The 10,000-nt window shown below is 30.6% G+C and overlaps 4 non-coding genes across 4 annotated transcripts; all 4 read left to right on the forward strand.

Moving 5' to 3' along the window:
* Positions 1 to 779: 779 nt before the first annotated feature.
* On the forward strand, positions 780 to 898 carry LOC145847575 (5S ribosomal RNA). Its single transcript, XR_014371385.1, has one exon. It is a non-coding gene; the product is annotated as a 5S ribosomal RNA (ribosomal RNA).
* A 2,855-nt stretch (positions 899 to 3,753) lies between these two features.
* Positions 3,754 to 3,872, forward strand: LOC145847570 (5S ribosomal RNA). The gene has a single exon (XR_014371380.1). It is a non-coding gene; the product is annotated as a 5S ribosomal RNA (ribosomal RNA).
* A 3,845-nt stretch (positions 3,873 to 7,717) lies between these two features.
* LOC145847569 (small subunit ribosomal RNA) lies at positions 7,718 to 9,525 on the forward strand. Its single transcript, XR_014371379.1, has one exon. It is a non-coding gene; the product is annotated as a small subunit ribosomal RNA (ribosomal RNA).
* A 182-nt stretch (positions 9,526 to 9,707) lies between these two features.
* On the forward strand, positions 9,708 to 9,860 carry LOC145847559 (5.8S ribosomal RNA). The gene has a single exon (XR_014371370.1). It is a non-coding gene; the product is annotated as a 5.8S ribosomal RNA (ribosomal RNA).
* Positions 9,861 to 10,000: the final 140 nt, after the last annotated feature.

A 10,000-nucleotide genomic window follows, 5' to 3' on the forward strand; every position in this document is an offset into this window, starting at 1 on the left:
AATTTATATTACTTTTATTTTATTTTAATTCTATATAATAACTATTTTATATTTTTATTAAAAATTTTCTTGTTCAGTTTCTAAGCAACCACAGTTACGTTTATATGTTTAATTCTATTGTATTCTATATTTATCGATAATTTAATAAATGTTTTAAAAGACTATTCTGGTTTTCCACGCTCTCTTCAAAAATGTGAGTTCTTTTAATTCTTCCACTTAATTATTCATTTTAAAGTAAAACAACTAGTTATACATATTATTATATTATAATGTATGTGTATTAGATACTATTATTTTATAACATAAACATAGATGAGTTATTAAATTAAACGTCAAATATTTTATTACCTAAAATTAAGTTAATCGTAAAATCTGATGTAGTATGAGATATTCTTTAGAAACTAACTATAAATATTCTTGAAGTAAAACAAAACCATCTATAAATAGAACAATGAGAAATAGTAAAACAAACTAAACACAACATGTTTATTTTAACATTGTTTTTTATTTAGTTTAATCACTTAATAAACTTTACTTCTAATCATAGTATTTAATATAGAATATAGTTAACAATCTTTTAAACAAAGTCTTAAATAAAGTTACAGGGAGTAATTGTAATTAAAACACCAAAAAAAAAGGTTTTAATAAAAAAAATACTTACATCAAGTTAAAATTTTATAAGGATTAATTTTAAAATATCAAATTGATTGTAAATCAAGTGCAAATAGGTTTTTTAAACAAACCGAAGGGTTTATAAAGGCTTGTAAACGCTTTCAAACGCCTACGACCATACCACACTGAGCACACCCCATCTCGTCCGATCTGGGAAGTTAAGCAGTGTCGGGCGTGGTTAGTACTTAGATGGGTGACCGCTTGGGAATACCACGTGCCGTAGGCTTTTGCTTTTTGAATTCATCTTTTTTGTACTATTTTTCTTTCTGACCTATTTATACTTATTACTCGTTTATTTACATTTCTTTAACGCTTAAAAGAAAAGTAAATTCTAGTTATTAGCAAATAAAAACGTAAGCCAATCAGATAACGTTATTTGCTGTTTAAACCAATTAGAGCGCTAAAAAAGTGGTTTGACCAGTTTGAGATATCGAAAAAATAATGGCACCATCTTGTAGAGTACAATTTTCTGAGTTAAAATTAATACAATTAGTCTTTTATACTAAAACTTAAAAGTTTTTTTGTCCAAAAACAAATAAAAGCGTGGCTACTTGAAAAATCAAACGAAAATAAATTTTGCACTTTTGTATTGTGAGTCATAATAAGTTATTTACTGTTACCAACAGATACTAGCAAAAGCTTTTTAAAGTTTTGTATTAACTTAATGTATTTGTAATTACTTTTACTTAATAGAAACTATTGAATTACGTTTACTTAGTTTACTTTTGTATGTGTATTAAATATATAGCAATTTTGCTTGAACTTAAATAAAGATTATTAAACTATTAAAAGAAAACTATCAAAGTTTACTAACTCAAAAGCTAAATCTTAGTTATATTGTTATAAACATTTATGTTGTAATTTACTAATAACTAAATGAGTTTATTTCAAACAAAAAGAATTAAATAATGTTATGTTATGTCAAGCCTACTATATGAGGTATATAGGTATATAAGGTATACAAGCTTATGTTTGAAAGTTATAATAATTAAAATAAAAATAAATATTTAGTTGGTAAAATTTGTATTTAATATGCTTTGAAATTAGAGTTAGTATAGATGTTTTTTTTTAAATATAATAAATATAAGTATTTAGTTACTAATAATAAACTAAAATACCAATTTTGTAGTTATTACAAAAAAAAAAACTTATCTTACTTAAAGTTCACTGTAATTGAAACATTATACAAAAGCTTTATAATTATAAGCTTTGAATAATTCTATTTGAATAAATAATAGATTCATAACTATATTCATGTTTGCATATTTAAATTATAAAAAGTTAGTGTTTTGTGTATTGACTTTATGATTATTTTATTTTAGTAACTGTTAGTTTTATACTTTAATAAAAGAAATATGGTTAACAAGTAAGTTAAAAATGAAAGAAGCATAAAAAAACACACTAATTAACTGCTTATTCAATAGTTTGATTATTTAATTATTTTTCTGTTATATAGTTTAATCGTATTGTATAAAAAATACAGAGGTTTAAAGTAAGTTTGAATAAAAATAAAACAAAACATATAATATAAGCATTAGTTAAAATACATAGTTTTTTTTTCTAAAAAAATTTAATTCTTTAATAATAAGTAGTAATTTAAATAAAAAATAATACAAGTAAAGTTATACAATATATATACTATAGTTTGTCAAACTAGGCAAACACTACTAGGCAAAAAACAAACTAGGCAAAAAACCTACAAAGTAGGCCACCACTACAATCCTATGTTCCAACTGGAAATTCAATGAGATCGTTACTGTACTTGTGATGAACGTTGATAATCCCCAAGATTGTAAGTCGAAGGCCTTACCCAACCTAACCAGCGCACTGGTTTTCTTACAACTGAATTAATCAACATTTATTATTGAATATAATCATTATTGATAGATAGAGGAATGTTGACAATCAACAACAGATTGTAGGTCAAAGGCATTACTCGACCCAAGTACCCACAACCTAGATTGAACAACATTTATTAGATAGATTTGTTTAATGATAGATAGAGGAATATTGTCAATCCACAACAGATTGTAAGTCAAAGGCATTACTCGACCCAAGTACCCACAACCTAGATTGAACAACATTTGTTAGATAGATTAGTTAGATAGATAAATAGTACAGTATAATCTCAAAGAATTTGAAGCCCGAACATTGAACGATAGTGGTGTTTCGTGACGACTAGCGGGATTCGATCTTACAACCTTCTGCTTATGAGTCAGCTGATAAGACCACTGACCCACCGCGCCACGACAAAGATAAAGAAATATTTTGCTATATAAATAGGTTGATTTTTATAATTTTGTTATACAGTGTCAATTACAGTGAACTTCAAGTAAGATATACAACAGTATATATATTTCCGAGTCTGACTTTGAGTACTTTTTATATATTATTAACAAGATTTTTTAGGAGTAATATCTGTTTAGTTCTTTAATATATCTTTAAAATAATAATATTTTTTAAGGTGTTTAAAACTTTTAGAAGCTGTATGTAATGTCTTTTAGTTTAATAGTTCTTTTAAATTAGTAAAAAAAATAAACATGGTTGAGTTATCAAATTAAACAAAATAGAACGTCAAGTATTTAATTACTAAAATTAATTTAATTAAAAAAAAATCTCAGGTAATCTAAAATGTCAGGAATTATTTAAAAATAAATATAAATTTAAAACTTATTATATTGAAAAGATTGATGAATAATACTCTTGAATGTATGCAATGTTTGTATTTGTAATGCAATAACATAAATGGATAGATCAATGACAAATTGTAAACATATTGTATTATTTTATTTTACGATTTTATTTTATTTATTTAATAATTCAATAAACTTTACTTCTACTTTTCCTGGTCTTAGGTAATTTATAGATAACAATTATTTAAACAAACACTTTTGTACAGTTACAATACAGTTTTAGTACAGTTTGGGAGTAACTGTTGATTAAAAAAACAAAAAAAAAGTTAATTCAGGTTAAAATTTTATAAGGAATAATTTTAAAATATCAAATTGATTGTAAATCAAGTGCAAATAGGTTTTTTAAATAAACCGAAGGGTTTATAAAGGCTTGTAAACGCCTTCAAACGCCTACGACCATACCACACTGAGTACACCCCATCTCGTCCGATCTGGGAAGTTAAGCAGTGTCGGGCGTGGTTAGTACTTAGATGGGTGACCGCTTGGGAATACCACGTGCCGTAGGCCTTTGCTTTTTGAATTCATCTTTTTTGTACTATTTTTCTTTCTGACCTATTTATACTTATTACTCGTTTATTTACATTTCTTTAACGCTTAAAAGAAAAGAAAATTCTAGTTATTAGCAAACAAAAACCTTAGCCAATCAGATAACGTTATTTGCTGTTTGCTTATTTGCTGTTTAAACCAATTAGAGCGCTAAAAAAGTGGTTTGACCAGTTTGAGATATCGAAAAAATAATGGCACCATCTTGTAGAGTACAATTTTCTGAGTTAAAATTAATACAACTAGTCTTTTATACTAAAACTTTAAAGTCTTTTTGTCCAAAAACAAATAAAAGCGTGGCTACTTGAAAAATCAAACGAAAATAAATTTTGCACTTTTGTATTGTGAGTCATAATAAGTTATTTACTGTTACCAACAGATACTAGCAAAAGCTTTTTAAAGTTTTGTATTAACTTAATGTATTTGTACTTAGTTTAAATTAATAGAGTTTATTTGGTTTACTTTATTATGTGTATTGAATGTGCTAGTATCTAAAAATAAATACAACTAAAACAAAACAAACAAGGAGAGTACTTGAATAGAACCAACACAATTTACAGACCAGTTGTGTACTAAATTTAAAGAAATTCTGAATAGTGAATATGCAATTATTATTATAAGTTCAAAGTTCACTTTAATTTAAATTAATGTATTTTGTAAATTGGTTTTATTTAATACGATAGTAGTGAATTACTTTATTTAATTTACTTTAGTATGTGTTGTATAACTTTATTTAAACCAGAAGCAAAACGGGATTATACTTTCAATAAACTACACAATTTACAGACCAGTTGTGTACTAAATAAAAAGCTATTGTGAATGGTGAATATGCAATTATTATTATAAGTTTATAAGTTCACAGTTTACAAAAGCTTTAGAATTTAGTTACTATTTTGTTCATATTTGCATATCTAATTTATGAAAAGTTAGTGTTATGTGTATTGGCTTTTTAATTTCTTTATTTGTAGAACTGTTAGTTTTATATTCTAAAGAAACATTTTTAAATAAATATGTTTAACAAGTAACTTAAAAATGGAAGAAATATATTGTATATATTGAACTATTTATATTTATTCTAGCTATTTGCTTAGTGTATTTATTAATGTGATTATTTTATTTTGTTGTTTGTCTTATAGTTTAATCGTATTGTGTTGAAATATATATATAACAAATACAGAGGTTTAAAGTAAGTTTAAATGAAAATAAAATAAGACATATAGTTGAAATATAAGTTTAAAAAAATAGTTTTTTTTTTTTTTTTTTTCTTTGTTTGTTTGATTGTTTGTTTATTATATAATCGCGACGTGTCATTTTATTACTTTTAAGCATACTAAATATAATAATAGGTATAGTTATAGGAAAAATTCAATTAGTTTCTAATGTAATAAAAAAGTTTATTTCCACAAATAAATAAATACCTGAAAAATCAAATGAAAAATAAATTTCGCACTCCTGTATTGTGAGTCATAATAGGTTATTTACTGTTACCAACAGATACTAGCGAAGGCTTTTTAAAGTTCTATGTTAATTCAATGTATTTGTACTTAGTTTTATTAAAATGACAGTATTGATGGTTACGTTTATTAAGTATGTTTATTTAACGTTATGTAACTCAAGTAAAACCAGAAGCAAATAAGGAGACTACTTTCAATAAACTACACAATTTACATACCAATTGTATACTAAACTTAAAGCTATTCTATTTTATTCTTGATAGTTATTTTAAAGTTATTAAATTATACAAATGTATTTTGTAAAGTAGTTTTATAAAGTTACTATAGTTTATTTAACTTACTATAGTATGTGTTATATAATTTTAATTAAACCAGAAGCAAAAAGGGAGACTACTTTAAATAAACTACACCATTTATTGTTATATATAACTCTAATAAAACCAGAAGCAAAAAGGGAGACTACTTTAAATGAACTACACAAATTAAAAATATATTATTATTTATAAATCAATCGTGTTGTGTTTCAAAATACATTTTTCAAATAATGTTTTACAAGTATTTATCAGTTATTTAGTTTTCTTTTTATAGTTTAGCCGTATTGTTTTATTTATTTGTTATTATTTTTATTTAATTGTTTGCTTATTATATTTATCGCCATGTGCTTAAAAAATAAAACAACTATAAAGGTTAAAAAAGTAAGTTTAAATAAAAATAAAATGAAACATACAAAATAAGCTTATGATTTTTTATTATTATTATTATTATTATTATTATTTTTATTTTATTGTTTGTTTATTATATCTATCGCCATGTGCTTAAAAAATAAAACAACTATAAAGGTTAAAAAAGTAAGTTTAAATAAAAATAAAATGAAACATACAAAATAAGCTTATGATTTTTTATTATTATTATTATTATTATTATTATTTTTATTTCATTGTTTGTTTATTATATCTATCGCGATGTGCTTAAAAAATAAAACAACTATAAAGGTTTAAAAAGTAAGTTTAAATAAAGATAAAATGAAACATATAAAATAAGCTTATGTTTGATTTTTTTATTTTACTTTTATTAAATTGTTTGCTTATTATATTTATCGCGATGTGCTTAAAAGAATAGAACAAATACAAAGGTTTAAATTGTAAGTTTTAAATAAAATAAAATGAAACATACAAAATAAGCTTATGATTTTTTATTATTATTATTATTATTATTATTATTATTTTTATTTCATTGTTTGTTTATTATATCTATCGCGATGTGCTTAAAAAATAAAACAACTATAAAGGTTTAAAAAGTAAGTTTAAATAAAGATAAAATGTAACATATAAAATAAGCTTATGTTTGATTTTTTTATTTTATTTTCATTTAATTGTTTGTTTATTATATTTATCGCAATCTGCTTAAAAAAATAAAACGAGTATTAAGGTTTGAAAAGTAAGTTTAAATAAAAATAAAATAAAAATATAAAATAAGCTTATGTTTTTTTTTTTTTTTTTTTTATTATTATTATTTTTATTCAATTTTTTGTTTATTATATTTATCGCAATGTGCTTAAAACGATAAAACAAATATAAAGATTTAAAAAGTACGCTTAAATAAAAAATAATACAAATAAAGTTTATTTATAATAAATATATATATATTTAAAACATTAAAAAAAGTAGTTTATACATATTTTTTTTTATTTATTTCTTTTAAACATATTAAATAAAGTATAAAAAAGTATTAAAACATTTAAACGTAGCATAAATAAGCTTAAAACATTAAAATAATCGAAAAGAAACAAAGAAATTGAAAAAAATCGGAAAAAATCGGCAAAAAAAGTTCAACAGCAACATTTGAGCATCATACACGTATGCATTACTTTACACTAGTGAGAGAGACGTGTTTGTGCGTTCGGTCGACTTGACGAGAAAGCGGGCTTAAAGCATTACTGTTTAGCACCCGAGGCGCGGCTATTGCAGCGGCGGCGAACGTGCTATGTAAACGCATTGGAGCAGCGTATGAAAAACTACAAGCGTCCAGCGGCGGTAGGCTTATAGCTTTGCGAAGTCGTCGAGACGAGTAGCCGACGCAGGCAGGCACGGCTCGAGGCGGGTAACTGCAGCAGACAGATGGCGTGTTGCTGCTGACGAGTTAACCGGCAGAAGGCAAACGGTTGGTCGGGAGAAAGAACAGTCAGTTGTATAGCTGCATGCTGCAGTCGACGCGGGCTGGCGCTTTAAACAGCAAAAGGCCGGCGCCGACTTTCAGTAACGTTCGCAAGGCTTTTAAGCCGAGTGATAGAAAAGGTCTGTATTTATACAGTAAAAACGCTCAGTCGAGCAACGGGTTTAAACGCCCTCGGATAGTTATCTGGTTGATCCTGCCAGTAGTCATATGCTTGTCTCAAAGATTAAGCCATGCAAGTGTAAGTACGAGCTCACGTACAGTGAAACTGCGAATGGCTCATTAAATCAGTTATGGTTCATTTGATTGTACGCTTTTACATGGATAACTGTGGCAATTCTAGAGCTAATACATGCGTAAAGCGCCGAACTGACGTGAGGCGCGCATTTATCAGACCAAAACTAACCGGCTTTCGGGTCGTTACAATGGTGACTCTGGATAAGCTTGCGGATCGCACGGCCTAGTGCTGGCGACATCTCATTAAAGCAACTGCCCTATCAACTATCGTCGGTACGGTATCGGCCTACCGAGGTTGTAACGGGTGACGGAGAATCAGGGTTCGATTCCGGAGAGGGAGCCTGAGAAACGGCTACCACATCCAAGGAAGGCAGCAGGCGCGCAAATTACCCATTCCCGGCTCGGGGAGGTAGTGACGAAAAATAACAATGCAGACCTCGTACGAGGTCCTGCAATTGGAATGAGTACACTTTAAACTTTTTAACGAGTATCCATTGGAGGGCAAGTCTGGTGCCAGCAGCCGCGGTAATTCCAGCTCCAAAAGTGTATATTTAAGTTGTTGCGGTTGAAAAGCTCGTAGTTGGATATAGGGACGGCGAGGTTGGTCGGTCGAAAGGCTAGCACTGGCCTTGTTGTTCTTGTTGGTCGGTGCCTTCGCGGTGCTCTTAACTGAGTGTTGCGGTGGTCCGGCAAGTTTACCTTGAAAAAATTAGAGTGTTCAAAGCAGGCTTTACGCTTGTATAATGTTGCATGGAATAATGGAATAGGACCTCGGTTCTATTTTGTTGGTTTTCGGAGCACGAGGTAATGATTAATAGGAACGGACGGGGGCATCCGTACTGTGCCGTTAGAGGTGAAATTCTTGGATCGGCGCAAGACGAACGACTGCGAAAGCATTTGCCAAGAATGTTTTCTTTAATCAAGAGCGAAAGTCAGAGGTTCGAAGACGATCAGATACCGTCCTAGTTCTGACCTTAAACGATGCCGACTAGCGATCGGGCAGTGTCGAACTTAAGAACTGTCCGGCAGCTTCCGGGAAACCAAAGTCTTTGGGTTCCGGGGGAAGTATGGTTGCAAAGCTGAAACTTAAAGGAATTGACGGAAGGGCACCACCAGGAGTGGAGCCTGCGGCTTAATTTGACTCAACACGGGAAATCTCACCCGGCCCGGACACAGCGAGGATTGACAGATTGAGAGCTCTTTCTTGATTCTGTGGGTGGTGGTGCATGGCCGTTCTTAGTTGGTGGAGCGATTTGTCTGGTTAATTCCGATAACGAACGAGACTCTTACTTGCTAAATAGCTGCTCGACCCATTGGGTCGGAGACAACTTCTTAGAGGGACTAGTGGCGTTTAGCCACACGAGATTGAGCAATAACAGGTCTGTGATGCCCTTAGATGTTCGGGGCCGCACGCGCGCTACACTGACCGGATCATCGTGTGTTCCCTAGGCCGAAAGGTCCGGGTAATCCGTTGAACCCCGGTCGTGCTAGGGATAGGGACTTGCAATTGTTTCCCTTGAACGAGGAATTCCCAGTAAGCGCGAGTCATTAGCTTGCGTTGATTACGTCCCTGCCCTTTGTACACACCGCCCGTCGCTACTACCGATTGAATGGTTTAGTGAGGTCCTCCGATTGAGCCTGGTACGTGCGGCAACGCACTCGCCGGTGTTCGAAAAGACGATCGAACTTGATCATTTAGAGGAAGTAAAAGTCGTAACAAGGTTTCCGTAGGTGAACCTGCGGAAGGATCATTAACGAATCGAAATTTGATTTCAAGCGACGTCTCTTCTTCGAAGGGACCGAGCCCTGTAACTGTTATAGTTCGGTCGCGTTGCTTTCTGACAGCGGGAGTAATAATTCAGCACGCAAGTGCTGGCGCGGCCGCTTCTTTTTGAACACGATTTTTTGGTTGCATTGAGATTGATTAACACGAGAGATCTCTTAGCGGTGGATCACTCGGCTCGAGCGTCGATGAAGGACGGAGCTAGCTCCGAGAAGTAATGTGAATTGCAGGACACATTGAGCATCGATATTCTGAACGCGTATTGCGGCCTCGGGTAATCCTGGGGCCACGTCCGTCTCAGGGTCTTTAACACACCGATCCTTTCATTAGTTTGAAAGTGCCTGCGACTCGTTTCTTAATTAAGGAGCGTGTCGTCAAAGACAGCTGGTCTGGCGATTTCACAGCTGAAGCGTGAGCAGCCTGCTGGCCTCGGGTGAGGTAGCAAC

Source organism: Thalia democratica, unplaced genomic scaffold (genome assembly GCF_965202585.1).
Source record: "Thalia democratica unplaced genomic scaffold, ktThaDemo2.hap1.1 HAP1_SCAFFOLD_983, whole genome shotgun sequence".
In the NCBI taxonomy this organism is placed as follows: Eukaryota; Metazoa; Chordata; class Thaliacea; order Salpida; family Salpidae; genus Thalia; species Thalia democratica.